Source organism: Eulemur rufifrons, chromosome 30 (genome assembly GCF_041146395.1).
Source record: "Eulemur rufifrons isolate Redbay chromosome 30, OSU_ERuf_1, whole genome shotgun sequence".
Lineage (NCBI taxonomy): Eukaryota > Metazoa > Chordata > Mammalia > Primates > Lemuridae > Eulemur > Eulemur rufifrons.
In genome coordinates, this window is record NC_091012.1 from 124789690 (window position 1) to 124803921 (window position 14232).

Below are 14232 nucleotides of genomic sequence, written 5' to 3' on the forward strand. Positions count from 1 at the left end.
TTTGTGAGCATTTATTTTAGTGTATTTCAGTGTGTTATACTTTTTGGTTTTATTATTTAAAAGTTTAAAACTCTTGACCTTTTTGCATGGCTTTTTGCTGAAAATGCAAAAATATAAATTTTCTACAAAATTAACTTTTTATATTCAAAACACTATTTCTAAGCTGCCTTCTCTTATCCGCATTGTGTTAGTGAAAGCATATCCATACTTGCATACATCCTATAAATATATAAGGCACATCCCTTTTATGCGTGGTTAGGATTCTATATTTTTAAGCTAGTGCACTTGCACACACGGTTCGCCATACTTGTTGAATTTTAGATGTAGTGTCTTTTCGTGTATTAACATTTTTAGAAAGTTAAAATAACTGGAGTCCTCATTTGGTATCAGAGTAGCCTATCTTCAGCCCATACTGATTCCATAATATTTAAACTCCTTATATTCCTGAAGCATGTATGGGCTTGTGAAAACTAACATTTTATATTTTATTTTCAGAAGCAAACATGAGTGTTTCTTGTTGATGTATGTCTTTTCTTTTTGAAAATGTTTTTCTTTGCAGTCTGTTTAACGTTGCCCTGTTTTTAGTGAGAATCGGAGTGGTATATGACAAGCTCTGACCCTGCAGCGTGCAAGCACTTTTAAAGAGAATTTAGGTAATACCAGACTCCTAAATAAAGGCCCCCTAAAAGTAAGTGCAACTCCCATTCTTTACATTCAATAAGGCTGCTGCATCTGTTATTGAATGGAAGGTAGCAACTCTTAGAAAATTTGAGCTCAGTTTTGACTTAGAGGTAAGAAATAGAATTATAATGTTACTGGTCATATCTACTCATTTATTTCACACAAAATACCCAGCGGCATTAGGGATGTAAGCCGTCAGCTTTTGTTTTATTTACTGAAAGCTACTAGCATGAAGGATAGTAACCACAAAGTTTGAAATGGATTAAGAATAGCTGTTTAAAAGCTTTTGTAATAAGTGTTTTAGGATTAGCTGCACCTTTCAACTCTTTAAATGCGAAGGAAAAAAATATAGTTGACAGAGTTAAGCAAGAATAACCTGGGAGTGGATCATTCAAATTGATGCCATTTTCTCATGAGTAGTCTATATCTGATACAGACTAGATCTACACTGGCAAACCTTGCCAGATCTTAGGATATTGGTGCAATATTACAATGCGTTCTATATGGCTGCTGTTATATAAATTTTTTAGTTTCACTTTTTTTTTTTTTGCTGCTGCCACCATTGAACATAAAATGGAAGCGTGAAGTCATGGAAATGTGAAGACTTTGTTTATTTGGATTTCTTTTTGGCTATTGTCATCTAATCTTATTTGGGTTTTTGTGTAGTTCAATTAGACATAATACGAAATAAAACCTGATCTTAAAACTCCAAAACTGGAGGCACTTGAGTTTAAGAAACAGGTACACAAATAGCTTTTGAGAAAGAAAAAACATTGGCATTGGTTTCAGAAATCAAGTTAATAATAATATTCTTTTGTATACGAGACTTAAATTTTCATTAAATGGTCCTATCATTTACTTAGTTTCTAAACATGACATTTGATATCTTATTTCCCATGATAATATGGGTAAGTCTTTTTCTACATTTAAAAAATAATTTTTAGTTATTTTACTTTTGAAAACTAGGAATTAAGTTAGCCATTTAATTTTTTTTCTAATGCATTAGTTCGTTTAGGGTTTTGTATGTGTGCTGTCTTGCTTTAAAGAAATAACGTCTTCATTATTTTCCTTGTTGATGTCTTTTGCTGGATGGAAAAGACCAAGAAAAAGCCATCAGACAGGGTACCCATATCAAAGGCTTTACACTCCAGTGGTGGTTCTCTTTAATTGCTTAGATATGACTTCCTTCATAACCCTAGTTAGGGTAACATGTGGGCAAATATTTGAATATTCTTGGTCTTCCATTTTAAAGACAAAAGGCCAAGGTCAAAGTTCATGTTTTGTAAAATTCGTGAAATCTTAACTTGAACTAACTCGGTTCAGCTTCACGTAAGTCATGTCTGACCTGATGTTAGCTATAATCAGTTTTGAGCTTTAAGAATAGTTGCTATTGCTTGAGTTCTGAATGTATGAGAAAACTTCTGTTTATATGTAATTCTAATTTAGGTTATTTTAAATCCATGATTAACTTACATTCCCTTTTAAAATTATGATTTAATTGCTGCAAGAGATTTATTTTTGTTATACTAAACTATGGAAAATTTTTTCATAGAATTTTTTTCAAGTTTATTTTTTGTGTGCTTCATTGGGAACTGTTTTTGTTTATATACATTATATGCGCTCAAAATAGTAGTTTTTTAAAAATCCAGTAAGAGATTTGAAACTATACAGTGTAACTGTTATGATCTTTATGTGTCTTATTTTCACTTTACATTTTAAATGCCAGGCTTCATAAAAATGGTTGAACGTCATTAATTGCATCTTAATTAGAACCATTTGTTCTCCTCCATGTCTTTGACCTTCTAAATTTTTGATTTTAAAGAAAATCCTTGCACTACAACCTTTTCATAAAATACAAACTTCTCACATTGAAGGTTTTGTATTGGAAGAAATGCTACTGGTTTTTAAAAAGCAAAGCTTAATTAATAGATTTATTAGCTTTTCCTGAGACAGCTTTTCTCTGTGTCCTCATTACTCTGCTCTATGTGTTACTATAATTTGTGAAATACTGAGCCCTTCACTTATCTTTTCTAAAGCAGCACCTTTGTACACCTCATTCTGGGAAGGCTGCTCGAGTCATAGTAAAGGACACACATGTTTTTGTGAGGAGAAGTGGTAAAAATGGATTTTTGTCTTAATTACATGAAACTAAGCTTTAAAATATTTTATAACAAATTATTTGAGCTGCATAATCTAAACATGTCAAACGTTCAGTGGGACTATTTTTATATATGTATATGTGGGTGTAGGTCATAACATTTCAGTTTATAATATAAATTGTTATTTCAGTTTATAAGCTATATCTCAGAGGAGACTAGCTCTTTTGAGAATACATAATTTAAAGTTTTAGACTGAAGTAAAACACAACATACGTAATAGTGTAAATTAGCTAATTGAGGGCTATATGGCAGTAAAACTGCTAGTGCCAGTTTTCTTGTTTGCCTATTACACATTTTTGATTTTTGTCTTGTATTCTGAACATTTTTAGAGATCATATGTTTGTTCAATCGCATTTAGAGTCGGTTTGGGAATAAATATCTTCTAAAAAGAGATTTATCTTAAAAATAAAAGTCCTGAAAAATTAGTTTATCAAGAGTTTATAAAGTCAGATATTCAATAGGCATAGACTGGAATAGATAAATTCATGGAAATCATATCCTTTTAGTATACCCGTATAACTTCACTATTATACACAAGCAACACTGAGAGAATGCCATCAGCTTTGTTCCCTATCAATTTTCTTGGATTTTCTTTTTACATCTTTGGGAACAACTGCATTAAACATTTTATTAATCAGTATACCTGTCAAGATTAGGTGTTTGCTTTCTGAAGGAATGTTCCAGTGAGGTGATTGGAGAGGTTATTTTCTACCTAACTTGTATATGTCCCATACCTCTTGGGCATACTTTGTCTATAGAAAAATATTTTGACCTTTAGGTACATTTTGGGCTGGTAGTCAAATAATCCTAGGGCCGATACAAAAGTCTTGGAATAAGGTTTGCCTTTTATACCTGTTTTGAAAGCCTTTACATTTTTGTCAGGTAATTTTTCCCAAGCCGTGGCTATAATCTATTCAAACATGTTTATGCTGTCCATTCTGTTTTTAAATTGAAAAAAATGTTAAAAGTGTTTATGAAGAAAAGTTTAAATAAAATATTTTTCATCTTTAAAATATACTTTATCTCTGATTATTTACTATTTTTATATAATCCATCACTTTCAAAGTCACTAATGACTTGATTAGCAGTATACATTTGGTTTTCCTTCAACATGCCAAGGAAATGCCATGAAAATGATTTCTACCAATGCTTTTAGCCACAGATTCAAATGAGAGCATTAGAGTGAAATTATTTATACTCTTATGTGCAATGGAAATTTTATAATGAAGCCAAGTAATTAAAGTTCCACTAACACCGAGTTTTGCAGAATGAAAATATAGAACTGAGAAAAAGCATTTACAAGCCTCAAGTGTTAGTTTGGTGTGATTTTTATATTTCCGTTAGCTTTTTTGATTCACTGGTCTTAAAGGCGTTTCTGAAATTCAGATATAGGTCAAAGGCCTTGGGTGTACATAGGCACATGTGTACCTTCTTTCAAATGGACTCCTGAGAAACCTAAGCAGGATTCCCAGGCACCTAGATCGTGGCCTCAAGCCACCTTTCCAGCCTCTTTCTCCCCATCACTTCCTACACTCCATTCTGTTGTGGTCTTTATGTGTTCCTTTCCAGCCTAAAATTACTTGCCTTTCTTTCCCCTGTCGTCCTTGTCAAAATCCACTTACTTTGCAAAGTCCAACTCAAATGTTCCCCTCTCCTCCTCATCTCTTCCATTGAATTAATTGCATCTTCTACACTCAACACATTGATAGCTCTTATTTCATTTCATTTTGCATAATAGTTGGGCATAGTTCTTTCTCCACAACTAGATCATTGTCTCCTTGGGTGAAAGGATCTTCTTTTCATTCTTCTTTGTACCCTCATACCTAGTGTGATACTCTACACAGTAGGCACTGAGCTAAATGTTTCTTGTAACATATGACAAATTCCATATAAGTTAAAGACGAATGCTGTAGGTATTCAGATGAGGGAGATACTAAAGTTCCCCAGGGTTTTTGTCTCTGTTTTCTTCTCAGTCTACACATTTCCTGCACAATCTCATCCACGCCTACAGCTTCATCTATAACTTTTTTTTTTTTTTTTTTTTTTTGAGACAGAGTCTCACTCTGTTGCCCAGGCTACAGTGAGTGCCGTGGCGTCAGCCTAGCTCACAGCAACCTCAAACTCCTGAGCTCAAGCGATCCTACTGTCTCAGCCTCCCAAGTAGCTGGGACTACAGGCATGCGCCACCATGCCCGGCTAATTTTTTTCTATATATATTTTTAGCTGTCCATATAATTTCTTTCTATTTTTAGTAGAGATGGGGTCTCGCTCTTGCTCAGGCTGGTCTCGAACTCCTGAGCTCAAATGATCCGCCCACCTCGGCCTCCCAGAGTGCTAGGATTACAGGCGTGAGCCACCGCGCCCGGCCCTATAACTTTTATTCTGATACCTGTCAAATCTGTATTTTCCATCACCAAGTTCCAACCATCTCCTGAACATCTCTCACATGTTGTATTGAAATTTCCAACTGAACAAGTACAAACTTGAATACATTATCTCCTTCCCAAAAACCTGCCCTTGTCCTCTATTCCCTGCATTGTTATGTGGCTCTACCATTGCTTGTGATTGTTCAAGTCAGAAACCTGGGAATGCCTCTCCCTCTTAACCCCAGCATCTTAGTTCACCCAGTTCTAGCACTTTAAACTCTCAACTGCGCTCTCTTCTCCATCCATATTGTCCTAATTCAGGCCCTCATTATTCTTGCTAACCTCCTTTTGGAGCTTTTTCTTTTTTTTTTTTTTGAGACGGTGTCTCGCTCTGTTGCCTGGGCTAGAGTGCAGTCGCGTCATCATAGCTCACTGCAACCTCCAAAGCCTGGGCTAAAGGAATCTCCTGCCTCAGCCTCTCAAGTAGTGGGGACTACAGGCGTGCACCACCACACCAGGGTGATTTTTAATTTCTTTTGTAGAGATGAGGTCTTGCTATGTTGTTCAGATTGGTCTGGAACTCCTGGCTTCAAGTGATCCTCCCACCTTGGCTTCCCAAAGTGCTAGGATTACAGGCATGAGCCACTGCACCTAGCCTGGAGCTTTCTTTCTGATCTCTACTTCCAATAATCCATTTTCTTCACTGCTGCCAGAGGGAGCTTTCAAAAAATAAACCTGATCTGAGATTCAGCAGTCTTTTAATCGAGCTACATAAGCTAATGGAGTTCCTGAATAGACCATGTTTTCTCAAGCCTCTCTGTACAGGCACTTCCCCTCTTCCTTTCCTGGCTAACCCTTTCTTGGCCTTCAAGAACCAGCCTGACCCAGCGCGGTGGCTCACGCCTGTAATCCTAGTGTTCTGGGAGGCCGAGGCGGGAGGATCGCTCGAGGTCAGGAATTCTAGACCAGCCTGAGAAAGAGCGAGATCCTGTCTCTACTAAAAATAGAAAGAAATGATCTGGACAGCTAAAAATATATAGAAAAAATCAGCTGGGCATGGTGGCGCATGCCTGTAGTCCCAGCTACTTGGGAGGCTGAGGCAGGAGGATCGCTTGAGCCCAGGAGTTTGAGGTTGCTGTGAGCTAGGCTGACGCCATGGCACTTTAGCCTGGGCAACAGAGCGAGACTGTGTCTCCAAAAAAAAAAAAAAAAACCAGCCTGGGCATCATAGCCTCTGTCAAGTTTTTTTAACCCCTCAAGTCAGGTTAACGCTGTCTCCTTGGTCTACTATAGCACCCGTGGATACCTAGACATCACCTCCTCTGACACTTGATTAGAACTATCTTCTCCATCTCACCCTTAACTGTACTCCTTGAGAGGAAATATCATGTCTTTTTCTTTTCCAAGAGTCTGACTTAATGTCTGGCATGTGGTAAGTCCTCCTTAATAAAAACAGAACCCAGAAAGTTGGAAGGTTACCAAGGAAATGCTCCTGGTGAGGAGGGGTAGCTGTATTAGAGAGCTTGACTGTCTGCCAAAACTGACCTCTGTGAGGAACGTCCCTCCATGCATTTCCACTACCACTGCTCCTATGTCTAGAAGGTTGATGCATACAGCAAACACAGTTGTCAGCCAGTAACATCTGAGTATTTCTGGTCCAGGCTGAAAAGATCAAATAAAACAGACTAAAGGGTGTTTTGCAAAATACTAATCCCATAAATGCTCTGTGAGAGGGGTGGGGGGGGAGTGTTCAGTGGTCACAATAATCTTGGGAAACGCTGCATATGATTTTTCTTTCTTAGAGAGTCAGCAAACATTAGCATATTAAAGCCTCTGAGAAGTCCTGCTGTTAACTCATTTTGATTTTGTTTAGCTCAGTATAAACCAAACATTTAACCACTAAGTTCTTTTTTTTTTTGTGATATATGTGGTCCATGAATGCTCTTGAAAAAGCCTGGCTAAGGAGTAACTGAAAGATAAGCACAAAAGACCACTAATTTAGGTACTCTGGTCTATAAAATAGGACTTCCTCCTGCAGGTCCACTGGGTTTCTATGTTGAAGCCCACATTTTGCCAAGGTTACCTTAAGGATTTCACACCACAAGGAAGGTCCCACTGTCTCCTCCTAGGAGGAGGGTGAATTTGTATAATTAATTTGTACAACTTGTATGATTTAAGGAGCAGGACTTCCAGAATGGCCAAGGAGCTTAGCAAATCCTTTCCCTAAAAAGTAATCATAAAACTGAACAAACTTGTCAAAAAAAAAAAAATTAAGACTCTAGAAGTTGACCAAGGGCAAACAACAAATTGAGAAACATTGATTCAAGAAAAATCTATTGAACCTCAATAAGAACAGTGGGAGTCTGCTGTTTTAGGCTGAGGTTGAGGTTGCTCCCATCGCAACTGCTCCCTCCATTCTATGTCAGAAGTTTTACCAGGGCCGTGGGAGGGGGCTGACTTTATTTGGAGCACAGTGCGGAGAAGCCCAAGAATACGGGATTTCAGTGTGGCCAACGCTGCAGCTAGCCTGGCGTGTCAATACTGATTTGGGCTAGCAATAGACTGGCAGACAGAGTAGCCAGCAATTTAACAGAAGCTTGAGAATGAGACATCCAAAGTGGGCGTTGATACATCCTAGGGCATTGATAGTTATCCCTGGTGGTCCAGAAGGTTGTGCTTTTGCACAGGGCTTTGTGTACCCAAGAAGAGACCTAAAAGGGCCTTAGCAAGCTACTTTTCCCTAGCCGGGTGTGAAGCCTTGCAAACACAGAAAATAAGAGCTGGAATACACTTGGAAACTGCTCAAACTTTGAATGCATTCCCCAGGCCACACACATTCAGCCGCAAAGGGTGGACACTTTACTGGGTCAAGGTATTTAAACACAACTTCTGACCAATCATTGGCTTATCACTAAGCAATGTTGATTCAGGGGTAATCCCTGAGAACCCAGGCTTAAAAATGAAAACAAGAATTAAAAAAAAAAAAAACTGAACAAAGACATCAGTAGTTGTACACTGAGGTGGGGGGTGGGGGGTGGGGACAGATGCCACAGAATTAGTCCCGGCAAACCACTACACAACAAATCACAAAACAGCAAAAACTACCACCCTCTGGATTGGGGGTGGGGCAATATGCTCTAGAGTTGCTGCAATTTATTTTCTGAAAGAAACAGGACATGCAAAGAAACAGGAAAGTGTGACCCATACACAGGTTTTCTAACTGCCCCTGAGGGATCAGTGTGTTATTGAGATCAGTGTAATTATAGTTTTATATATGTAGTTTTGTATCCTGTATTTTCATATAAGATTTTACTAGAGACAATTTCATAAGCCATTAAAATTTCTTTGAAAATAGTATTTTTAAGTGATTAGTGTTCCAGAATATGGCCAAACTGTAATTTATCTAACCATGCCCCTATTGTGAGAACTACCACATTTTTAAAGTTCTTTTAAATTTGTTTATATGTATATTATCTACACTCTGATTATTTCTTTAATGTACTTTTCTTTTTTTCCTTTTTGTAGAGACAGGGTCTAGCTATGTTGCTCAGGCTGGTCTCAAATCCTGGCCTCAAGTGATCCTCCCACCTCAGCCTCCCAAAGTGCTGGGATTACAGGCATGAGCCACCTCACCCTTAATATAGTTTTCTAAAAATGGAATTAAAAAATGAATTATTTAAATCCCTGCCAAGTGTTGCTAGATTGAGCTCCAGGAAAGTTGTAGAATATGATACCTGCATCAGCAGTGAATATGAGTTTCTCACCACATCTTCACCAGCGTTGGGTTTTAAACTTAATACAGAAATAGACAAAGCATTAGCAATCTAACAGGTGGAAATTGTATTTTAATTTCTGAGTGTTGAGCAATTTTTCACATCTGTTTGCCATATATGTTCTGTGAATTCCTGTTCATGTCATTTATGTTTTTTTCAATGGTATTTGGCATTTCATTGTGGCTTTTTCTTTTTTTTAAAGCTAGTCAAGCATGGTTGGGGGGGAAACAATGTTAAATCAGTTTAACAACATTATGGCTTTTAAGGGATTCTTCATCAATTTATACTTGTCATACTTGAGTATACTATTCCAAATGATGACTAAGTATCTTGAATTATTGAGGTGATTAAGAAAAATCATTTAGTCAGGCCAGGTGCCTCGGCTCACACCTGTAATCCTAGCACTCTAGGAGGCTAAGGTGGGAGGACTGCTTGAGGTCAGAAGTTTGAGACCAGCCTGAGCAAGAGCGAGACCACGTCTCTGCAAAAAAAAGAAAAGAAAAGAAAAATTAGGCAGGCGTGGTGGCATGTGCCTGTAGTCCCAGCTACTCGGGAGGCTGAGGCAGGAGGATCGCTTGAGCCCGGGAGTTTGAGGTTACGGTGAGTTATGATGACTCCACTGCACTCTAGCCCAGGTGACAGAGTGAGACCCTGTCTCAAAAAAAAAAAAAAAAAAAAATCATATAGTTAAATTTCATTAAATGCAGAAAGCAAATAAAACAATTTAGAGGAAACAAAAGAGATGGGAATTATACTGATGGAGCAAGATGATTAAAAATCAAATTTTTTTTTTTTTGAAACAGTCTTGCTCTGTTGCCCGGGCTAGAGTGCCGTGGCGTCAGCCTAGCTCACAGCAACCTCAAACTCCTGGGCTCAAGCGATCCTCCTGCCTCAGCCTCCTGAGTAGCTGGGACTACAGGCATGTGCCACCATGCCCGGCTAATTTGTTCTGTGTATATTTTTAGCTGTCCAGATAATTTCCTTCTATTTTTAGTAGAGATGGGGTCTCGCTCTTGCTCAGGCTGGTCTCGAACTCCTGAGCTCAAATGATCCACCCCCCCTTGGCCTCCCAGAGTGCTAGGATTACAGGTGTGAGCCACCACGCCCGGCCGAAGACTCATTTTAAAATCTCAATAAGAACATTTTCAACTCTGATAATTTAAAAAATACTGACTATGGAAAAAATAAACTTGGTAAAAATATCAATACAGCAAAACTGGCATTGGCAAAAACATTATACGATTACATTTGTAGTCTTAGGTTGGGCGAGAATGAGAGGTCACTCCAGGCCAGCCCAGTGGCTCACGCCTGTAATCCTGCACTCTGGGAGGCCGAGTGGGGAGGATCTCTCGAGCTCAGAAGTTCGAGACCAGCCTGAGCAACAGGGAGACCCGTCTCTACTAAAAATAGAAAAAATGACCTGGAGGTGGTGGCACACTCCTGTAGTCCCAGCTACTCGAGAGCCTGAGGCAGGAGGATCGCTTCAGCCCAAGAGTTTGAGTTGCTGTGAGCTGTGATGACTCCGCTGCATTCTAGCCGGAGTGACAGAGCGAGACTCTGTCTCAAAAAAAAAAAAAAAAAAGAATTTGTTGAGAGGTCATTCCAAGAAGCACCAGTAGTAGCAGAGTGGGGACATGAGATAGGGGTGGGAAGGAAGTCAATAAAGGGCACACTATCAAGCAGCTTTCCACTGGGAGCAACTGGGTTCAGTCTCCCCCAGGGAACAGGAAGACAGCAGAGAACATACCTCAGAGTCAACCCACCAGCGAGATGAGAAAGCTGGGGGCGTTCATCCTCCACCTCCTGTTGGTCATTGGTTTAGGGCTATTCCCAGGGACATTAACTCCCCAGCACTTCAGGTGGCGGGCTGAGAGCCCTCAGGTGGAGAGATGCAGGTGTTTTCTCTCAGAAGCCAACCACCATTCTTGTGTCCTGAACAGCGAGTGCCAAGGGGAATGCGTAGGTCACCACTAATGTCTGCTACATTTTGTTTTTATTGACTAAAAACTACCAGAAGAATCACATCATCTTGACAAAACGTAGGCTTGCAAAATTTGCACCATGAGAAATTGGTAGAAATAATTACCATAATGGTAAACTCACTCACTTGCAAGAAGTTAAAATTTAGTGCTCGCTTCAGCAGCACATATACTAAAATTGGAACAATACAGAGAAGATTAGCATGGCCCCTGTGCAAAGATGACACAAATTCGTGAAGTGTTCCATATTTTTTTTAAAAAGTTAAAATTTGAAAAATTTTATTTGGACAAACTTTAAAACAAATCCTTATGGCAGCATTTACAAGAATAAGAATTTTCCAGATGAAAATAATTTCAGTAAAGTAAAAATGAATGAAAACAATACTAGAAACATTTTCCCTGCATTATATAGAAAGTTGATATCAACAAATTAAGTTGATTTGAGTTTGCTCAGGGAAATACAGTCTTCATAAAATTTCATCAGTGTTGGTGTAATTCTGATTAAAATGTTCGTACTTAAAAACATGGAGTCACAGTGTCCTCAGGTTCAAAACAAGGAGAGGGTCGAAACATCCTGTTCTTACGTTGCTTGCAGCCAAAAATGAAGAGGAATTATGCCAGGGGAAATTGCATGGGTAAATGCAGAGTTGAAAAGCATATGGAATGCTTTGGGAATGATGAATTCCTCACTGACAGAGCTATGGGAGCAGATGTCAAGCAAAAGCAAAATCATATTCATGAATATTCTGTGGATCTGCAGATCACTTTGTGAAAAGAGGATAAGAAAAAAATTGGATCTTACAGCCCTCCCCCACCTCCCTGGTGAAACACCTCACAACTCTTCACTAAAATTTCTCATGATCTTATAGGAAAAAAAATGAAAAACCCATTAAAATAGAGATTGACAGACAACATAAAATTGTGAGCAACCTTGAAAATAATTTTAAGGCAAATTAAGTTAGACTGAGAAAAGCTGATCCATACTTCACTTATGGAATACCCAGGCTTCCCTTCATGAAAGTAGCAACTGGAGAAAGATTTTTTTTTTTTAAAGGTACATTGGGCCGGGCGCAGTGGCTCACGCCTGTAATCCTAGCACTCTGGGAGGCCGAGGCAGGAGGATCCCTCGAGGTCAGGAATTCGAGACCAGCCTGAGCAAGAGCGAGACCTCATCTCTACTAAAAATAGAAAGAAATGATTTGGACAGCTAAAAATATATATAGAAAAAATTAGCCAGGCATGATGGCGCATGCCTGTAGTCCCAGCTACTCGGTAGGCTGAGGCAGGAGGATCACTTGAGCCCAGGAGTTTGAGGTTGCTGTGAGCTAGGCTGATGCCACGGCACTCTAGCCCGGGCAACAGAGTGAGACTCTGTCTCAAAAAAAAAAAAAAAAAAAAGGTACGTTGTTTTTGCTCCACCAACTGTGTTCTGACCCAGAGCTTCCAGCCTTCACCAGCCAGAAGCCTGGGCATTTATCTCGTGGTTCCCAGGAGCTGTACTATGAGGCAGGCAGTTTTGTTCATGAGTTTTGCCCTTTGCTACCCGCCCAGCTCCATCTACCCACTGGTAGACAGAACAATCTAGACAGAACAATCCCAGTAACCAACTGGGCTGGAAGTGAGGGCAGACTGGCCATGGTATAGAGCATTTCCTCCTCGTCACTCACTCATTGGAGGTGACCGCAGAGACAGGAAGAACTGGTCCACTTACTACCACTGGCTTCTAGTACCAGAGAAGGAGAGGATGAGAGGAAGAAGATACCACTAAGACTGCAAGGTGGCACAATGAGGAAAAGCCACTTAGCAACTGAAATGTGCACTGGAAGCCATACCCCTCAACCTGCCCACTTTCTGGCTGCAGATTTCTCAAGGGGGTGGAACCACTACCCAAGGAGATATAAGTTGGGACTAAGGGCAACCCACACACTGTCTTATTGACACAGAGTCTGGAAGGGTTTTCCCTTACTTGTGTATGAATTAAGAGAAAAAACAAATTGAGGTCTACCAACAAAGACTATTTATGGGCCGGGTGCGGTGGATCACGCCTGTAATCCTAGCACTCTGAGAGGCCGACGTGGGTGGATCGCTCGAGGTCAGGAGTTTGAGACCAGCCTGAGCAAGAGCGAGACCCCATCTCTACTAAAAAATAGAAAGAAATGATTTGGACAGCTAAAAATATATAGAAAAAATTAGCCGGGCATGGTGGTGCGTGCCTGTAGTCCCAGCTACTCTGGAGGCTGAAGCAACAGGATCGCCTAAGCCCAGGAGTTTGAGGTTGCTGTGAGCTGGGCTGATACCACGGCACTCTAGCCCGGGCAACAGAGTGAGACTCTGTCACACAAAAAAAGAAAGACTATTTATGGCATAAAAGAAATAGTTGGAAAGACTCAGAGAAAGGAAATACTTCTGAAAATTATTTGCTTTTAGAGCTGAAAGAAAAAGTCAAACTATTTAGCACCTTTAAAAGATTGCAAATAATCATGACCTCTGTGCACAAGAAGCAAAAGGTCAGAGGTAGAGGAAAAAGCACAAGTTAAAAAGGTAGATGACTCAAAGACAGACTGTAAGAAAATGCCAAGGGCAAAAGCAGAATTAAAACCACATTGTACTTGGTAAAGAATGGAAAGGATGTTGTAGAAAATTCACTCGCTGATATGGAAGACATCCTTGAGATGCCGTCCCAGAATACAGGTGAAAATGACAAAGAGAATCAGTTCTTCACCAGATGCTTAGTGAACATCTACTACGTGCCACTCACTGTGCTAGGTGCTGGCTGTAAAAGCCTTCACATTCTCCATCCTGGCAGTGTGGCAGGCAGCCATTTAACCCTTAAACACACATTAGTACATAATTTCAAATTGTGATGGTTGCCACACATGAACCAGGCACTATAAAGAAGCTTGCCGGGGTGAAGCCAGTTCTGACTGGGCGCTTAGGCAAGGCCTCTCTAAAGAAGGGGCACATAGCTGGGGAGGTAAAGACGAGGAAGAGATGACCAGGAAAGAGCAGCAGAAAAGAGCGTAGGGCAGCCGAGAGACAAAGAGGATCAGGCTGCGTGGTGGGGGTAAGGAAGGCCGGGAATGTGGTGCAAGACGAGACGGGACAGGAACCAAGGCCAGATCACAATGGGCCATGGAAGGGACCACGAGGAGTTTGTATTGGCCGGGCGCGGTGGCTCACGCCTGTAATCCTAGCACTCTGGGAGGCCGAGGCGGGAGGATCGCTCGAGGTCAGGAGTTTGAGACCAGCCTGAGCAAGAGCGAGACCCCGTCTC

General features: G+C 40.1%; 1 non-coding gene across 1 annotated transcript; it reads left to right on the top strand.

The window, feature by feature from the left end:
• Positions 1-11106: 11106 nt before the first annotated feature.
• Positions 11107-11211, top strand: LOC138379244 (U6 spliceosomal RNA). The gene has a single exon (XR_011232026.1). It is a non-coding gene; the product is annotated as a U6 spliceosomal RNA (small nuclear RNA).
• The last annotated feature ends 3021 nt before the right edge of the window (positions 11212-14232 follow it).